Source organism: Arachis hypogaea, chromosome 16 (assembly GCF_003086295.3).
Source record: "Arachis hypogaea cultivar Tifrunner chromosome 16, arahy.Tifrunner.gnm2.J5K5, whole genome shotgun sequence".
Classification (NCBI taxonomy): Eukaryota; Viridiplantae; Streptophyta; class Magnoliopsida; order Fabales; family Fabaceae; genus Arachis; species Arachis hypogaea.
Window position 1 is genome coordinate 91,572,210 of NC_092051.1, and position 20,821 is coordinate 91,593,030.

Below are 20,821 nucleotides of genomic sequence, written 5' to 3' on the forward strand. Positions count from 1 at the left end.
TGAATGGATACATTCCCCCACTTCATAACATCTGATCTGTGCCTTCTGGACTTGGATTTGGGCCAAAAAGGGCTTCAAAAATCGCTGGGAGCGTTTCCTATAATTTCTGGTGTGTGGCCTCTGTCACGCGTCCGCGTGGGTCACGCGCTCGCGTCATCTGGAGTTTTCCTTATCACGCGTCCGCTTCGGTCATGCGTCCGCATCATCTGCGTTTTGCTCGTGGCGCGCGATCGCGTCAGTCACGTGTTCGCGTCGCTGTCTTTTTGTGCCAGGCATGCGGCCGCGTCGCCCACGCGTTCGCGTCACTTCCAGTTTCTTCAAAAACTCCATTTTATGCTTTCCTTCCATTTTTGTATGTTTCCTTTCCATCCTTTAAGTCATTCCTACCTGAGAAGATCTGAAATTACTCAACACACATGTCACGGCATCGAATGGTAATAAAGGGTAATTAAAATAATTATTCTTAAAGCATAGGAAACATGTTTTTCACATATCTCACATAATAAGGGAGGGAAAGTAAAATCATGCAATTAACATGAATAAGTGAGTGAAGGACTGAATAAATCACCTAAATTAGACACAAAATATATCATAAAATATGGGTTTATCAGTAGCTCATGAAAGCGGGGAACATAGAACTTAAGCATTGAACCCTCACTGATGATGTATGTACACTCTAATCTCTCTAGTGTATAGGGCAATCACTCTATCTTTCTCTAATCATGCTTTCTAATTTTTGTTCTTCACCTAACCAGTCAACAATAATTAATATACCAATACTAATATCATGAGGTCTTTTCAAGGTTGTAATGGGGCCAAGGTATGGGTAAGGGTACATATATGGCTAAGTAAGCTTATAAATTGAATCTTTAATTAACCCAAGCTTTCACCTAACACACATAAATATTCTTTATAGCTTAAATTTCACACCTAGCTACCCAAAATTTCCCTTTCACATTCCTTACTCATGCATCAACTTTATTTTGATTTTATCATATATGCATTGATCTTTGAATTCTTAACTTAACATTGGGGTAATTTTGTCCCCTTATTTGATTATTGAATATTTTTTTTTTTGGATTTTTTTAACATAAATATAAACGTAGCTTATCAATGCGCATAGATTTTTAATTTTTATAGTTTTACATGAGTAGGCACCCAAATTCCCATTATATTATCATGACACATTCCCTTATTATCTTTTGTTCCCACAATTTTCCCATACTTAATTAACAAATAATTCTATCTTAAGCTAACCAAAGATTCAATTGGGATATATAATTGTTTTTCTACTTAAGGCTAGTAATGTGGTAAAATAAAGAACAAATGGGATTTAAAAGCTCAAAGTGACTAACAAAGGTAACTTAAGGGGTATGCTTAATTTGGATAAGTGAGCTAAACAAATAATGGCCTCAATCATATGCAAGCATATAAATATATTAAACATTGGACATATAGGATGAAACAAAATATAAATTACAATCATAGAGAAGTAAACACACAAGAACAAAATAATTATGGTTAAATAATGTAACCATGTATTTAAGCTCAAAGTCTCACAGGTTGTGTGTTCTTTAGCTCAAAAACCATGTTCCAAATACAACTTCAAGCAAATTTAACACAAAAGTTTTGATTAATATTAGTGAAATTTTGTTCTAAAAATAGGGTCTTAGAAGAAACTTATTGTCTTTTCAATCAAGTAGAACATGCATGCAACTAATCTATTATTATGCAATCTATCCTATTCTACAAAAGAAAAACTAACTAAATATCCTATTTTATTGGTGTTAGGGAAGAAAAATTACTTCCGGAAGTCAGGTACTGACCGACCTCCCCACACTTAAGGCTTTGCACCGTCCTCGGTGCCATCTGTCAGGAACAAGGGTGGGCTGGTAGCAGTATCTCCATAGTCGGGACCGTCATGGCTCCCTGTGCTGGTAAAGGAAGTGGAGTCCGGGGTGTCTGAGTCTCTGTATTTTCCCTTAAGTAGCTCCTTGAGGTATGTGAATCGGCGCTTGTTACGGTGCTCTCTCAGCTTTGCTTTGTGTTCCTGCCAATCCAACCTTTCAAGTATCTGATGGAGCAGTTGGTTTGTTGTAGGTGCTTGTGGTGTTGAAGGAGGAATGTCTTCAGCCAGTGCAGTAGGCTGGCTTGTAGTGACTCCTAGAGGTCTGATATATTTCCCGATAGGGACGTACTGGTTATCCCGTGGAGGCATGGCTTTGGTGTCCCCAGCTCTGTAGGAGACTCCGGCTGCTGAGACAAGATCTAAGACCAAGGCGGGAAAAGGTAAGTTGTCTGCAATTTGTACGTGTCCCATGGCATTCCGGATGTGTCTTGGTAGGTTCAAAGGCTGGTCTGTAAGGATGCACCATAGTAGAACGGCCATGTCTGCAGTGAAGGAGGACTCATGAGTGCTCGGAAATACGTAATGGGACATAATCTGTGCCCATACGCGAGCCTCTAAGGTAAGTGCGGAAGCCAATATTCCCTTAGGGCAGGAACGATGGTATCCATAAATCCATCTGCTGCCAGGTAGTGCGATAACTCTAAGAACAGCGTCCCAGTCGAATTGGTACATCTAGCGCTTGAGTGGGGCTTCTTGAAATGTGTCCAGTCCTTCTGGAGTAGGGGGGAGATCTAAAGCACGCTGAATGGCCTCTTCTGTAATGGGAACTTGCTTCTGACGGACATAGACAGACTGCAGGGTTGGCAGGTGGAAATTGGAGTAGAACTCGACTACCCAGGAAAGATTAACCTGCCGTCGCTGTCTCTGTAGGAATCCCCATTGTCTTCGTTTAATTTGCGGCTCAACAAAGGGGGCAATGTTGGGCGAGAGGATAAGAAGGTATTCATTGTTGTAACTCTTTTCTGCCAGGATAGGGAACATCTGCTCGCAGTAACGATTGGTAAATCGCGCAGTGTCCTTTGCTGGGAAAGCTTTCTCTTTGTCATCAACCTTTATAATCCTCTTAATCCTTTTTGTTGAGGGCTTAACGGCAGTTGAAGATGGCTCTGTCACTAAAGCTCATTTGGTTCCTCTTCTTGCTATTGGTTTGGGAGTAGCTTTCTCCTTGCCTTTCTTGGTGGCCATCCTAAAAGAAAGAAAAGAGAAAGTTTGTTAAGATGTCAAGGTTTGGAGCAAGGAAGAGGGCGGGGAAGGTGGTAATCAATGCACATTAAAAGATGAATGATGTTAACACATGGTCATGACTACATGTGAGAAACAACAATGGAAATATAGCAAGGGCATATGATGACAATTAAATGCAAGGTGTTTATTGGCATGCAGGTAAAGGCATGAGTAGCATAGATCAAGCATTTAATGTCCCAGTGAGATTACCAAGCCTTTCAAACTAATAACCTATTTGTAACAACAATTATATTAAATTAATAAAATATAAAAAGGGATTTTGTGAAGAGCAAGCATTTAGAGTAGTAAAAGAAATCTAAAGATAGTGCACAATGTCGTACGGACATTTTCACAAACACATAGCATACATGGTAAATAAGCTATTGAAAGTATTAAATTGAACATGCAAGCAACCCTTTTAAAAGGTAATATATAATTGTCAAATAAATCCTAAATAATACACAAGCAAATCATAGGAAAGAATAGTGACCCAAATAAATTTCCAACACCAATGAAAAGAAAAATAAAGAAAAAGAAAACATGGATAATGCAAGGAAAAAGAAAAGAAAAAAAGATAACATAAAAACAAGAATAGAAAAGTAAGGAGGGGAGAAGAAAAGAAAAACCTTGATAATGGTGGGAAGAGAGAGAAAAAGTAGAGAGTGAGAAAGAAGGAAGAAATAAGGAGGGAAAAGAAAAAGTAGGATTCGGGGAAGAGAAATATAAGATATTTTGGCAGATTAGGTTAAGCTGTGCGGCGCAAGCGACGCGGACGCGTGGGATACACGTTCGCGCGGATGGCGCTTAGAGGAGTCGACGCGGCCGCGTTGGTCACACGGACGCATGACTCGTTTTGTGCTACTAGCGCGAGGGCAGCCTCGTGCTCGCACAACTCTCTGTTCAAAATGTATTATTGCCAAATTCCAGGGTGACGCGGTCGCGTGGTTGACGCGATTGCGTGGGTGGCCAATTTTTGGGAGATGACACGAACGCGTGGGGCATGCGTTTGCGTGGTAGGGACTGTGCGTCCAGCGCCAGTCCAGCACCACTCTAGCACAACTTTCGGCCAAACACCCTTTTTGACGTCGATTTTCAGGTCACGCGTTCGTGTAAGTGACGCGGACGCGTGGGGCGATTTGTGCCAATGGCACGCCTCCAGCCACACTCTCGCGTGACTTTCTGTTTGATTGCTTATTCTTTCTGATCCACCTGCGCCTCTCTCTCTTTTTTTTTAATATAAAAATATGCAAATGTAGATGCAATCTAAATGTGCTAATAAAGAGAAGAGTTAATGAAAAAAGAAAACTAAGAATAAAGAAAGGAGTGATCATACCATGGTGGGTTGTCTCCCACCCAGCACTTTACTTTAACGTCCTTAAGTTGGACGCTCTACTAGCTCAGTCTTCTGCTGTGGGTGGATCTTCCAATAGGAAGATCTCTAGCTCCCTGGGTTTCACCTTCGCCCCATGATATAGCTTCAGGCGATGTTCATTAACTTTGATGAATTCAGAGCTTGAAGGATGACTCAGGTGGAAAACTCCGTATGGATCAACCTTCTCCACTCTATATGGACCTTCCCATCTTGATCTTAACTTATCTGGCATGAGTCTCAATCTAGAGTTGTAAAGGAGGACAAAGTCCCCAGGTTGGAACTCTCTCCTCTTGATGTGCTTATCATACACAGCCTTCATCTTTTCCATGTACAGTCTTGAGTTCTCATAAGCTTCTAGGCGTAAGCTCTCTAATTCCTGCAGTTGTAACTTTCTCTCAGTTCCGGCCTTCTCAAATTCCATATTGCACTCCTTCACTGCCTAAAAGGCTTTGTGCTCTACCTCTACTGGGAGGTGACAGGCCTTTCCATAAACTAAGCGAAGGGGACTCATCCCAATGGGTGTCTTGTATGCAGTTCTATATGCCCAGAGTGCATCTTGTAGCCTGGTGCTCCAGTCTCTTCTATTAGGTTTGACTATCTTCTGCAATATACTCTTTATCTCTCTATTAGACACCTCAGCTTGCCCATTAGTCTGGGGATGGTAGGATGTTTCCACTTTATGAACTATCCCATGCTTCTTCAGTAATCCTTGTTAGTCTCCTGTTACAGAAATAGGTGCCTTGATCGCTCATGATTGCTCGTGGTGATCCAAAGCGACAAATAATGTGGTTTCTAACAAAGGAAACAACAGTGTTAGCATCATCAGTGCGGGTAGGAATTGCTTCCACCCATTTAGAAATGTAATCTACAGCTAACAATATATAAAAATAACCATTAGAATTTGGAAATGGACCCATCAAGTCAATGCCCCAAACATAAAAAATTTCACAGAAAAGCATAGTCTGTTGAGGCATCTCATCCCTCTTGGATATATTACCAAACCTTTGGCATGGGAAACAAGATTTACAAAATTCAGCAGCGTCTTTAAAAAGAGTAGGCCACCAGAATCCGCAGTCTAAAATTTTTCTAGCTGTTCTTTGAGGGCCGAAATGTCCTCCACTCTCAAATGAGTGGCAGGCCTCTAAAATGGACTAAAATTCTGATTGAGGCACACACCGTCTAATTACCTGGTCAGCGCCACATCTCCATAAATATGGGTCATCCCATATATAATATTTGGACTCGCTTTTCAGCTTGTCTCTTTGATGCTTAGTAAAGTTTGGAGGAAAGGTGCGGCTAACTAGATAATTAGCTATAGGTGCATACCAAGGGACTACCTCAGATACTGCTTATAAGTCATCAAACGGGAAATTATCATTTATAGGGGTAGCGGTACCCTTAATGTGCTCAAGGCGACTAAAGTGGTCTGCCACTAGATTTTGGTTACCACTCCTATCCTTAATTTCTAAATCAAATTCTTGTAGTAGCAGTATCCAACGTATAAGCCTTGGTTTGGACTCCTTTTTAGCTAATAAATACTTTAGAGCTACATGGTCTGAGTACACTACTACTTTAGTACCAAGTAAATAGGTTCGGAATTTATCTAGAGTAAAAACAATAGTAAGAAGCTCTTTCTCAGTAGTAGTGTAATTAGACTGAGCTATGTCTAAAGTCTTAGATGCATAAGCAATTACAAAAGGATCCTTACCTTCACGCTGAGCCAGCACTGCTCCTACTGCATGGTTGGAAGCATCGCACATGATTTCAAATGGCTGGCTCCAGTCAGGTCCTTTCATAATTGGAGCTTGAGTCAGGGCAGTCTTCAGCTTATCAAACGCTCATTTGCAATCCTCACTGAACTCAAACTCAATATCTTTCTGCAGTAATCTGGATAAGGGAAGTGCTACCTTACTAAAGTCCTTAATGAATCTCCGGTAAAAACCTGCATGGCCAAGGAACGAATGGACTTCCCTCACAGAGGAGGGGTAAGGCAAACTAGAAATAACATCCACCTTTGCTGGATCTACAGTAATGCCAGTATTAGACACAACATGTCCTAGTACAATCCCTTGTTTAACCATAAAGTGACATTTTTCAAAATTCAATACAAGGTTTGTACGGACACATCTATCTAATACTCTAGATAAATTATCCAAGCAAAGGATAAATGAATCACCATAAACGCTAAAATCATCCATAAAAACCTCCATACAGTCCTCAATAAGGTCAAAAAAAAAAAACTCATCATGCACCTATGGAAAGTAGCTGGTGCATTGCACAAGCCAAAGGGCATTCTCTTATAAGCATAAGTGCCAAAAGGATAAGTGAAAGTAGTCTTTTCCTGATCTTCAGGAGCTATATGGATTTGAAAATAGCCTGTATAACCATCTAAAAAGCAATAATGGAATTTACCTGACAGGCGATCAAGCATCTGATCAATGAATGGCAAGGGGTAATGATCCTTGCGAGTGGCTTGGTTAAGATGCCTATAGTCAATGCAAACTCTCCATGAATTCTGCACTCTAATTGTCAGAAGCTCTCCATGCTCATTTTTTACCGTTGTGATTCCAGACTTCTTGGGTACCACTTGTACTGGACTGACCCATTCGCTATTTGAGATGGGGTAAATAATATCTGCTTCAAGTAGCCCGGTCACTTCTTTCTTGACAACTTCTAAGATGGTGGGATTCAGTCTTCTCTGAGGTTGACGGATGGGCTTTTCTCCCTTTCTAGGAATATTCTGTGCTCACAAACTTGAGGGCTGATGCCTACTATATCCGCTAGGCTCCATCCAATTGCCTTCTTGTGTTTCCTCAACACATTGAGTAGCTGTTCTTTTTGTTGGGGAGTGAGTTCCCTTGCAATGATTACTGGAAATCTCTGCTTGTCCTCAAGGTAAGCATACTTGAGGTGTGGAGGGAGGGGCTTTAATTCCAATTTCTGCTCATGGTCAGGCTCTGGATTATTTGGGGTTGGTGATAATGGCAAGGTGCCATCAGTGTCCTCCAAAAGTGTCCCCACACTTGGACCTTGTCCTGCGTACTTCTCTTCTGATTCCTCCTAGTGAACTTCAGCCACGGTTTCATCGATGATGTCACACTGGGAGATAGAAAGGTCATTCGGAGGGTGCTTCATAGCTCCATTTAGACTGAATTTCACTATTCTGCCATCTATTTCAAAGGAATAAGTTCCGAAAAATGCGTCCAGCTTAAACTTTGAAGTCTTCATGAATGGTCTTCCAAGTAGGATTGATGATGGCCTTCCTAAGTCATTAGGGGGCATTTCCAGAATATAGAAATCAATGGGAAATGTGAGTCCCTTTATGCTCATTAATACATCTTCAGCAACTCTAACCACTGTAATAATGCTTTTATCTGCTAACACAAAACGAGCTGCCGACCTTTTTAAGGGAGGGAGCCTCAAAGTATCATATATAGACAAAGGCATTATACTAACACATACTCCTAGATCACACATGCAGTCAGAAAATATCACACCACCAATGGTACAATTAACCATACATGGACCTGGATCACTACACTTCTCAGGTATACCTCCCATTAAAGCAGATATAGAACTACCTAAAGGAATAGTTTCTAATTCATTAATTTTGTCTTTATGTATACATAAATCTTTTAGAAACTTTGCGTATTTAGGTACCTACTGAATAACATCAAAAAGGGGAACAGTTACCTCAACCTTTTTGAATATTTCTACCATTTTGGGATCAAGTTCCATCTGCTTCATGGGCTTCCTTGCAATTTATGGAAATGGGATAGGAAGGACATTTTCTGCAGCGCCTGCATCCTTTGGTGCTTCTTTCTGTGGTTGAACTTCTTCTTCTTCAACCATGTCTTGTATGTTCTTTTCCTCTTCAGCATCCTCTACTTCCACCACCTCTTCAGCTGAGGCGTGTTCTAGCGGGTTTGGCTCCTCCTGATTCCTCACTTGCAGTGTGGTTCCGGACCTTAGGGTGATGGCATTGATGCCACCCTTTGGATTGGGCAATGGTTGAGAGGGGATTCCACTGGAGCTCAAAGGCTGGTTGTTGGAGTTATTTAGTGATCCAATTTGAGAGATAAGAGCTTGCAAGGTAGAGTTCAGACCATTTAGAATAGAAGTAAGGTTGTTTTCCATGGCCTGCTGTCTCCGATCAATAGATTGTAGTAACTCATCATTAGAAGATGAAGAGGGATAAGAGATTTGAGAGGTCTGCTGTTGGTTGTGCTGTGGTCATTGGGATTGCCTCAAGTGAGGTGCTCTGTAAGGATGGTTCTGGTTCTGCTGCCTGTTGTTGTTATTATTCCACCTCTGATTTCCTTAATTGTTTCTGCCTCCTCTGTTATTGTTGTCTCTCCAATTCTGGTTAGAATTATCCCTCCAACCTTGGTTGGGATTGTCCTGCCACCCATGGTTGTAGCTGCCTCCTTGATTGTATCCTTCGTTGGGGCGGTCATAAAAGTTATGAGTGGCTGCCACAGTATTATCTTCCTGCTGGAGCTACGGACATTCATCAGTATAATGGCTATAATCAGCACAGATCCCGCACACTCTCTATGGAACTAACTGTTGGCTCTGCTGTGCTTGTTGTTGACTCAACTGCATCTGCTTCAGTAGGTTGGTCATCTCACATATACTCTGAGTCAGAGCAGTAGTCTCTTTGCTAGAAGATACCTCTGCAACAGCTTTTGAACGGCCTTGTTTTTGCCTATGATTCCGAGTAGATTCAGCTAAGTCGCTGATCAATTGCCATGCCTCATCAGTGGTCTTGTACTTTTTCATAGATCCATTGCTAGCACTCTCAAATGTGGTCTTATCTTGAGGCCTCATGCCTGATGCCAGGACATTTCGGCCAGTTTCACTGACCTTTTCTTTACTGTTTTAGGGTAGTTTCATGCATTTTCTTAGGAAATAAGCAAGTTTTGGGTAGAATTTCACTTACATCTTGATTCAAGCAAACATTGTGAATTTTATATGATTTCATGAGAATTATGCATGAATTTAATGACAAATTGGATGATGCATGACTCATAACTTGGATTAGAGCTTTGATGCACTTTATTTGCTTGATTTCAGGACAAAGGAAGCAAGAAAAAGCCACGTTAGTAGCCGCGTTAGTCTAACTAACGTGACCACTAACGTGGAATGGGAGCTAGCTTGCAACGTTAATGAGAAAAGTGATCGCCAATAACGTCTTCGAAGCCATCATAGCCCACGTTAATTACCACGTCAACTACATTAACGTGGTAGTTAACGTGGAGGAAACGGAAGCTCCAAGCGTTAGTGGTAAAAGTGAGTGCCACTAACGCTCCAAAAGGGAAATTGGCCACGTTAAGAGTCACGTTAACTCAGTTAACATGAACTCTAATGTGGAAAAGGAAGATAATGCCAACGTTAGTGACACTCACCTTTGTCACTAACGTTGGACTAAGCCCATATTGGCTACGTTAAGAGCCACGTTAACTTAGTTAACGTGAACTCTAACGTGGAAGGAGCAAAGAATCGCCAACGTTAGTGACACTCACCTTTGTCACTAACGTTGGAGATGGCAATTAACACCACGTTAGTGGCCACGTTAATGTAATTAACGTGAAGCACTAACGTGGGAAAGGGGCATTTTGGAGCGTTAGTGAAAAAGGTAGGTGTCACTAATGCTCTCGAAGATTTGCCAAGCCTACGTTAAAGGTCACGTTAACTATACTAACGTGAACTCTAACGTAGGGAGAAAGGGGTACTCTCAACGTTATTGGGAAAGGTGAACCCCATTAACGTTTGTGAAGGGCCAAGAGGCAACGTTAGTGGTCACGTTAGTGCCACTAACGTTGAAGTTAACGTGGACCATTTTGGGTTAGGAACGTTAGTGAAAAAGGTGATTGTCATTAACGTTCTCGACCCCACATTTTCACTTAACGTTAACACCACTAACGCCCTAAGCTAAAGTCCATGCCTACTGTACACTTTCTCTGCAAGTGAAGCTGAGTCCACTGAAGATGATATCTGCTTTAACTCAAGATCCAAAGGCCCATATCCAAGACTTGAAGAGCCAACTAGAAGATCAGAAGAGTAGTATAAATAGGAGTAGTTTTGAACTAGAGAGAAGCTTTTGGATTGGGAGAACTACTCTCTGTATAATTTTACTTTCTCTGCAACTTCTAGTTTTACTTTCGGAATGCATTCTCCATCTTGGTTTTCCATTCCCAGAGCCATGAACAACTAAACCTCTTTCATTGGGTTAGGGAGCTCTATTGTAATTTGATGGATCAATAATAGTTTTCATTATTCTTCTTCTTTATTTTCTCTTGATTTTACTAGAAAGCTTTCAATCTTCATCCAATTGGGTAGTTGTCTTGGAAAAGAAGCTATTCATACTTGGATCTCTTCGGAACCTTGGAAGAGGAATGAAGGGATCATGCTAAAAATGCTTTCTCATGTTGGACCAAATTGGGGGTTAGGCGGATATGGTGACATATAATTCTCCCAATACTTTGATTTGGAAATACATGTGGTATAATCAGTGACCATACTTCATCTCTTCTCATGAGCAATTAGACCAAGGAATTGGCTATTGATCAAGATTTAAGAGATTGAATTACCAAGGAATTGGAATTCAATCAGTTAAGATTTCCAAGGAGATCAATGAATGCATTGATTGAGGAAGAGATGAAAATGAACTTGATCTGGAGAATGCAACATCTCCTAAGCCCAATGAATCCGCCATTTCTAATCTTACCCATTCTCTTTACTTTCTGCCATTTACTTTCATGCTAAATTCCCCATTCCCCATTTAAGATTCTGCAATTTACTTTCCATCATTTATATTCAGCTCTTTATTTTCAGCATTTATATTTTCTGCCATTTACTTTCCCCGCCATTTAATTTCTTGCAATTCTGAAATCAAATTCTGCTTAGCTCAACTAGAACATTCCTCCAATTAAAGTTGCTTGATCAATCAATCCCTGTGGGATTCGACCTCACTCTATTGTGAGTTTTTACTTGATGACAATTCGGTATACTTGCCGAGGGAAATCTGTTAAGAGACAAGTTTTCGTGCATCAATGCCTTGTGTGACGTAGTCGAGCAACACTATCTTGTCAATCATATGGTGGGGACATGCTTCTAGAAGGTTGTTGAAGCGCTCCCAGTATTCGTAGAGAGTCTCGGACTCGTCCTGGACAATCATGGAAATGTCTTTCCTCAGTTTATCAGTAACTTCAGCTGGGAAGAATTTTTTCAAAAATTCTCTTCTAAGCGTATCCCAGTCAGATACGGTTGCTGCAGGTTGAGTGTAATACCACTCTCTCACCTTTCCCTCAAGAGAGAACGGGAAAGCTTTCAACAGAATAGAAGTTTCATCTGCACCATCACGCCTGACAGTAGAACAGGCTGCTTGAAAATCCCTAAGGTGCTTGATAGGCTCTTGAGCGGGTAAGCCATGAAACTTAGGGATCAAATTGAGCAGTGTAGTCTTTATTTCAAAGTCTGTAGCCACCGCTGGGTGATGCGTTTGAAACGGTTGCAGTGTGAAATCAGGGGCTCCAGCCTCCTGGATAGTAATTCTTCTAGGTGCTGCCATGTCACCTGCACGTAAATCAACCGAATCAGTAGAACGGGGGCTTGTTTCTTCCTCAAGTGACGTTTTAGATTCACCCTCGGGGAGGACTAACCGACGCCGATCTTTCCTTATACGTGAAATAGTTCTTTCAATCTCAGGATCAAATACTGGCAAGCTTGGATCAGGAAGTGAACGCATCATTTAACGAAAGAAACATGCAGCTCATAGTAACAAAAAAAATAAAATAAAATGCAAATAAATAAATCCCAATCAATAACTTAGCACTCTATTGCAACTCCCCGGCAACGGCGCCAAAAATTGACGTGACAGAAATTGGCGAGTTAAGAAATTATTATAAGAGATATGTTGCAAGTACAGCTCTTAACCAACAAAAATTCGCTTATCAATTTAGAAGGGTGATGCCAAGGCATCTTAGGCTAGTTTCACTAGCATTTTTCTGTTAGTTTTAGTTGTTTTATGCATTTTCTTGAGCTTAAAGTAACCATGAATGGTTAAATGAATAACAAAGCAATGAACCATCCAAACAGTATGATTTTGATGCAAATTCCATGAGTTTTTAGTATATTACTTGAATGCTATGAATGGAAGATTTCTCATGAAATTTTGCAAGACTTTGATGCAATTGTTTGGATGATTTCATGGAAGAAGAGGCTAGGCAAGGAAGCAACAAAATCAATAAAGGAAGCTTGAATATCACATGTGGAGTTTAAGTTCCAGTTTAAGCTTAAACTGGAACTTAAACTACCAAACCATATAATGCTGGAAATGGCGTTTAAGTTCCAGTTTAAGCCTAAACTGGAGCTTAAACGCCAGAATCATGAAGGTTAAGAAATGCTGGAACTGGCGTTTAACCTCCAGTTTAACCTTAAACTGGAAGTTAAACGCCAGAATGAGAATTTCACCAAGGGAGCATTTCCACGTTTAAGCTCCAGTTTAACCTTAAACTGGAGCTTAAACGTGTTCGACACAAATTCTCACCAAAGAAGCATTTCCACGTTTAACCTCCAGTTTAACCTTAAACTGGAGGTTAAACGCCAGAAGTAAGAAAGGCACCAGGAGCATTTCCACGTTTAAGCTCCAGTTTAACCTTAAACTGGAGCTTAAACGTGTTCGACTATTTCTCTCCTCCAGGGATGCTTTCCCATTTCCACGTTTAAGCTTCAGTTTAACCTTAAACTGAAGCTTAAACGTGCTCGACCCAATTGCTCCTCCAGGGTTGCTTTCTTCATTTCCACGTTTAAGCTTCAGTTTAACCTTAAACTGAAGCTTAAACGTGTTCGACATTTCACACTCCTGGGTTGCTTTCTTCCATTTCCACGTTTAAGCTTCAGTTTAACCTTAAACTGAAGCTTAAACGTGTTCGACTATTTCCCTCCTCCAGGGTTGCTTTCCCATTTCCACGTTTAAGCTTCAGTTTAACCTTAAACTGAAACTTAAACTTCAACTTAAACGTCACTTTTTGAAAGGGGTTTCTGGGCCAAATATATTGAAGTTTAAGTTAGCATTTGAGCACAAACATTAACTTAAACGTATTATGGTATGAAACCCAATTGAATATCATGTTTATGGGATTGGGCCTGAAGAATTGATGAGTCTAGAGTTTCAATTTGTTGAGTCTTGTGTATTACTTGATTATCACTAAGTTGGTTCAATGAATGTTACAGAATTGGATCAGCAGCCTCATCAGGATTATGGATCATAAACCCAAAGCAAAAGGAAATCAGGGAAAGGCCTCAAAGCCCAAGAAACACAACAGAAGCTCAATTTAGAAAGTGTATAAATAGGATAGAATTTAAGTTGGTTGAGACACACACTCGAGGAGTTTTATACACGGAGAACTTTGGATCATTTTCTTTTAGTTTTGTAATTGAATTCAGAGCTATGACTCACTAAACCCCTTTCATTGGGTTAGGGAGCTCTATTGTAATTCAATGAATCAATAATAGTTTTATCTTCTTCTTCAATCTTTTCTCTTGAATTTTGTTAGAAAGCTTCTCGATCTAATTCCATTGGGTAGTTGTCTTGGGAAAGAAACTACCCATAATTGGAATCCTTCGGAACCTTGGGAAAGGAATGGAGGATTCATGCTAGAGAAGCATTCTCACAGTGAATTGGATTGGGGTTTGGATGGATATTGTGACATGTAATCCTACCAAATTGTGGTTCATGAAACTGTGTGGTATAATCAGTGATCGAGCATCATCTCTTCTTATGAACATTTAAACCAAGGGATTGGGAATTTGTTTGTTTTTAGAGAGAATTGGTGAGCCAAGGGTTTGGGATCCAATCATATAAGATTGCCAAGCAAAATTCAATGAATGCATTGGTTGAGGAAGGGATAAAAGTTGTTTTGATTCGGAGATCTCAATATCTCCTAACACCCAATGAACTCCCCATTTCTGATTTACCACTTTCTCTTTACATTCTGCAATTAAATTCATGCAATCACCCCCATCCCTTTTAATTTCAGCAATTTAGCTTCTCACTCTTTAATTCATGCAATTTTACATTCCGCAATTCTCATCTAAATCTTGATTCCGCTCAACTAGAACATACTTCTAATCCGAATTGCTCACTCAACCAATCCTTGTGGGATTCGACCTCACTCTATTGTGAGTTTTTACTTGACGATAACCGGTGCACTTGCCGGAAGGAATTTTGCCGATCGTGCAATTTCCTAAATCGTAGCATATCAAGTTTATGCACATCAAGTTTATGGCGCTGTTGCCGGGGATTGGTTTTCGATTGACAATTCTCAAATTTGAAGTTAACTAGATTGAGCATTTTTTTTTCTTGCTTTGTTAATTCAGTTCAAGTTACTTGTTGAATTTTAATTTCTGCACTCTGTTACATGCTTTCTTTCTTTATGCCTTTAAATTCAAGCAACTAACTCACTGACTCACTAACTATTTGAATTAATTCCTCAACTGCTCTAACCATACTCTTCCATTAACCAAGAGTATTTCACTTGTTTGGTGCCTGTGCTGTGTTCTTGTATGACAGGTAGGAGAGGAGAGATATCAACTCCTCCATATACCGAACCAGAGAGGACCCTTCATAGACTTAGAAGGGAAGCAAGAGGGAAGAGAGTACTGAGAGAAGAGGAATCTGAAGGAGAATCTGAGGACAATTTTGAGGAAGCTTTAGATCTCAACATGGATAGAGAAGTTCACAACCATGAGAGGGCTGATGGAAACAATGCCATTCCTGAGAGGAGGGTTCTTGGTTCATATATAAACCCAACCTCTGGGCATTGTGGTAGCAGCATTCAGAAACCACCCATTCAGGCCAACAATTTTGAACTCAAACCACAGCTAATATCACTTGTGGAGGATCATTGTTCATTTGGTGGGAGTGCTAATGAAGATCCAAACCAACATCTCACAAAATTCCTGAGAATTTGCGACACTGTGAAGTCCAATGGAGTCCAGAAAGATACCTATAAACTGCTCTTGTTCCCATTTTCACTTAGGGACAAGGCAGCTAAGTGGCTGGAATCATTCCCAGGGGGGAGCCTAACAACCTGGGATGAGGTGGAAAGCAAGTTTCTGGCATGTTTCTACCCCCCACAAAAGGTCAATAGGCTTCGATCTGAGGTTCAGACTTTTAGACAACAAGATGGTGAAACTCTCTACGAGGCATGGGAGAGGTTCAAGGATTTGACAAGGAAATGCCCACCAGACATGTTCCATGACTGGGTGCAATTGCATATTTTCTATGATGGACTTTCTTATGAATCAAGGAAGGCTGTAGACCATTCATCAGGAGGTTCATTGAACAGGAAAAAGACTGTGGAAGAAGCCATTGAAGTGATTGAGACAGTGGCTGAGAATGAGTACTACTATGCTTCAGAGAGACACAACACTAAGGGAGTCATGGAGCTGAACCATGTTGATACAATTTTAGCCCAAAACAAGGTGTTTGCCAAGCAACTAACAGAGCTCACCAGGAAATTAGAAACAAAGCAAGTGGCTGCAATACACACACAAGATCAAGAGGAAGTAAGCACTGAAGGAGGTGATTGGGAAGAGGCCAATTATGTAGGAAATCAACAAAGGCAACCATATGATCCACATTCCAACACTTACAACCCAGGCTGGAAAAACCACCCAAACTTTGGGTGGGGAAACCAGCAAAACCAACATAACAAGTCCACATACCAAAACTCCAACCAAAGATCATACCAAGCCACACAAAACACTTACTCCCAACCATCATATCATGGCCTAAATAATCAACCTACCCAACCTAATCCGAACCAACAATTTCAAGATCAATTAAACAGGATAGAAGGAATGCTGGCAAACATGGGTCAGGACATAAGTGAGTTGAAAAGCTTTAGGGATGATGTGAGATCTACCTTAAGGAACCATGGTGAAAAACTCAAGAGGATGGAGTCTCAAGTAGGAGAGCTATCTCAACAGGCCCCCAAGTCAACTGCAGTGTTCCCTAGTGACACAGAAAAGAATCCTAAAGGGGAACAAAAGGGAGTGAGATGGGAAGAATGCAAGGCCATCACCATATTGAAGGAAGTCTCAGAAGAAGAAGGAATCAGACCCTCAGAACAGGAACCAGAAATCTTGAAGGAAGGTGTGGAGGAAGCTAAGCAGGAAAGTGAAACTGAGCAAGCCAAGGAACTGCAAAAAGGCATGCTGGAAACATACCAACCAAAAGCACCATTTCCTCATAGGTTAGGAGGAGGTGAAAAAGGGAAAACCTATTCAAGGTTTTTAGAGACATTTAAGTCTCTCCATATCAATATTCCCTTCCTTGAGATTCTCCAGCAGATGCCTACACATATCAAGTATTTAAAGGAATTGCTGAGCAAGAAAAGAGTTTTGAAGGGAGGACAAACTGTAATAATGAACAAAGAATGCAGTGCCCTCATCAAGAAGGACATAGTCTCTAAGAAAACAGACCCAGGAAGTTTTCATATCCCCTGCATCATAGGGGAAACAAAAATTGACAAAGGATTCTGTGATCTAGGAGCTAGCATAAATGTGATGCCTCTGACTCTTATGAAGAGGCTACAACTGAATGAGGTGAGATCCACTGATGTAATCATACAACTGGCTGACAAAACTCAGAAGTAAGCTGAAGGGGTAGTTGAGAATGTGCTGGTGAAAGTGGGAAATTATTTCTTCCCTGCAGACTTTGTCATTTTGGACATGGAGGAAAGCTACCTACACCCTATCATTCTGGGAAGGCCATTTCTAGCCACTGCTAGAGCGCTAATAGATGTAGAACAAGGAGAGCTAATTTTGAGAATACATGATGAACAGCTCATTTTCAATGTTTTCAAACCTGCATCTGAGCCTGAACCAGAACCTGAAAAGCCTAAGGATGATAGTAGCCATCTGTGTTTGGAGGAAAGCAATCCAGCAGCTGAAACTCTGAAATAGTCCTTGGAAGGCAAACAAGAATTGCAAGAGTTAAAGCCACAAGAATCAATAGAAACAGATCAGAAGGATCCTCCTGGCATAAGGGTCAATGAAGAAATCCTCAAGAGAAAGGGAAGAATTGTAAAGAAAGTGCCAAGAGGGTGGAGAAACAAGAAAATTCCCACTGAAGGTTTCTCTCCGGGAGATAAAGTGATATCAAGTCATTATCTGCCAATCCCACCTGGCCTCAAAACCATTCCTTCCCAGCTCCCTCAAGTGTTCACAATCAGGAAAGTTCTTTCTATGGAACATTTGGAAATCATGAAGGAATCAAATGGGGACATTTTCATAGTGAGAGGAGAGGACATCAAGCACTACAATCCACCCTAACAAGGGGCAACCGTCAAGCTAATGACGTTAAAGAAGCGCTTGTTGGGAGGCAACCCAACCTGAGGTAATACTCCCTTGCTGTTTCTTTTATTTGTTTCAATAAAAAGGTGAAGTAGTTTCTGTGCATTGCAAAGAATTAAGTTTGGTGTTTCACACCAAACAATGAATTCGTGGATCAATAATTCAAAGGGGAATGTGTGACTCTAAGTTTGGTGTTCCACCACACAGATCAACTGAACACAACAACCTTTGAATTATATGAAAGGAACAACCATTCTAAGCAATCACAGGAATGCTTAAAATCCTTAGCAGCAACTTCATTCCAAGGAGAATTCAAGGACTCAAAGAGCAGAGGAGTAAGTAGGAGACTAAGTTTGGTGTTCACACACCAACTTAAGACTCAGACACTTGCCCATACATAGTTGAGCTAACCACTCAAGTGCTTGAGAAGCAAGCAACTTCATCACTCTTTGCAGGAAAGGAAACAAGGATCTGAGAAAGAACATGAAGCAACAACTAGGAGAAGAAGGAGAAATCAAATTGTTTCCTGGCAACAAAGAGAAAACAAGAAATTTCACAAGGTGGTGGTGTTCCTTGACCATTCTTTAAAAGGCAAACAAAAGCATGCTTGTTCTGGTTTAAACTGTAATTGTTGAATCTTTCTGGAATGTGAAGTTTTTAGTATGTTTGTCTGTTTATTGCTTTGAATAAAGTGAATGCCTAGATGTTTGGATATAACTTCACCTTCTTAAACAAATGCCTGCCATGCTTGTTCTGTTTCCAAAAATAAAAGAAAAGTTTGAACAAAAGTAACTTGGCTCAATTAGTGACAAATCAAGTAGAATTAAGTGGTGGTATGCATGCTTGATTGTTTAGTCAGATCACTGGAAATAGAGTGTAGAATTATCATTTTTTGTGTAGAAATTGAAAACTGTCTATGGATCTTGATGAATAAATGCCTTTGGCCATGAAAAAGAAAGAAAAAGCCACTGAAAAAGGGCAACCAAAAAGCAAAAAAATTGAGAAAATAAGCTAGGCACCAATGGTTTGAACTTCTGAGACAAATGCCTGTGGTGTTTATGTATTAAGGATATGCTTGGATGAATAGGTTCTGAGGAGTGTTTCAACACTTGGTAACTTGGGTTAACTAACCCGGGATTATCAACCAAAAGTCCATTATCAAGAGCAACCTAAATACAAAACATTTAGTCACACAAAGAGGTGCTGGGCACCAATGTCTCAAGAAGAAATGTGAACTAAAATGCCTGGAGTGGATATGTGTAGTGCACTGATAAGAAAAAGAAAATGCCAAAGGCTTGTGCAACACATGACACTAAGCAAACAAGGAGCAAAGGAGCTTTAAGAAAAAGAAAAGAAAAACAAAGAAGAGAAAAGTGCCAAGGACATAAGAATAACAAGAGGCCATAGCAGTGTTTGATGGATGCAATGAAAAAGTGATAATCTTACCTGATAAGAATGAAAAAGTGATGCTGCAACTTTCTGCATAAAACCCTTTTGATGAACTTCAAATGCTTGCTAATATAGCCAATGTAATTGCTTTCTGTTTCATACTTTCTTCTCAAATAACTCAGGACTTGCTTAGGGACAAGCAAGTATTAAGTTTGGTGTTGTGATGCCAAGGCATCTTAGGCTAGTTTCACTAGCATTTTTCTGTTAGTTTTAGTTGTTTTATGCATTTTCTTGAGCTTAAAGTAACCAAGAATGGTTAAATGAATAACAAAGCAATGAACCATCCAAATCGTATGATTTTGATGCAAATTCCATGAGTTTTTAGTATATTACTTGAATGCTATGAATGGAAGATTTCTCATGAAATTTTGCAAGACTTTGATGCAATTGTTTGGATGATTTCAGGGAAGAAGAGGCTAGGCAAGGAAGCAACAAAATCAATAAAGGAAGCTTGAATATCACATGTGGAGTTTAAGTTCCAGTTTAAGCTTAAACTGGAACTTAAACTACCAAACCATATAATGCTGGAAATGGCGTTTAAGTTCCAGTTTAAGCCTAAACTGGAGCTTAAACGCCAGAATCATGAAGGTTAAGGAATGCTGGAACTGGCGTTTAACCTCCAGTTTAACCTTAAACTGGAAGTTAAACGCCAGAATGAGAATTTCACCAAGGGAGCATTTCCACGTTTAAGCTCCAGTTTAACCTTAAACTGGAGCTTAAACGTGTTCGACACAAATTCTCACCAAAGAAGCATTTCCACGTTTAACCTCCAGTTTAACCTTAAACTGGAGGTTAAACGCCAGAAGTAAGAAAGGCACCAGGAGCATTTCCACGTTTAAGCTCCAGTTTAACCTTAAACTGGAGCTTAAACGTGTTCGACTATTTCTCTCCTCCAGGGTTGCTTTCCCATTTCCACGTTTAAGCTTCAGTTTAACCTTAAACTGAAGCTTAAACGTGCTCGACCCAATTGCTCCTCCAGGGTTGCTTTCTTCATTTCCACGTTTAAGCTTCAGTTTAACCTTAAACTGAAGCTTAAACGTGTTCGACATTTCACACTCCTGGGTTGCTTTCTTCCATTTCCACGTTTAAGCTTCAGTTTAACCTTAAACTGAAGCTTAAACGTGTTCGACTATTTCCCTCCTCCAGGGTTGCTTTCCCATTTCCACGTTTAAGCTTCAGTTTAACCTTAAACTGAAACTTAAACTTCAACTTAAACGTCACTTTTTGAAAGGGATTTCTGGGCCAAATATATTGAAGTTTAAGTTAGCATTTGAGCACAAACATTAACTTAAACGTATTATGGTATGAAACCCAATTGAATATCATGTTTATGGGATTGGGCCTGAAGAATTGATGAGTCTGGAGCTTCAATTTGTTGAGTCTTGTGTATTACTTGATTATCACTAAGTTGGTTCAATGAATGTTACAGAATTGGATCAGCAGCCTCATCAGGATTATGGATCATAAACCCAAAGCAAAAGGAAATCAGGGAAAGGCCTCAA

The 20,821-nt window shown here is 40.3% G+C and overlaps 1 non-coding gene across 1 annotated transcript; it reads right to left on the minus strand.

The window, feature by feature from the left end:
* Window positions 1-15,659: 15,659 nt before the first annotated feature.
* Window positions 15,660-15,763, minus strand: LOC112759937 (small nucleolar RNA R71). Its single transcript, XR_003180399.1, has one exon. It is a non-coding gene; the product is annotated as a small nucleolar RNA R71 (small nucleolar RNA).
* Between the last annotated feature and the right edge of the window lie 5,058 nt (window positions 15,764-20,821).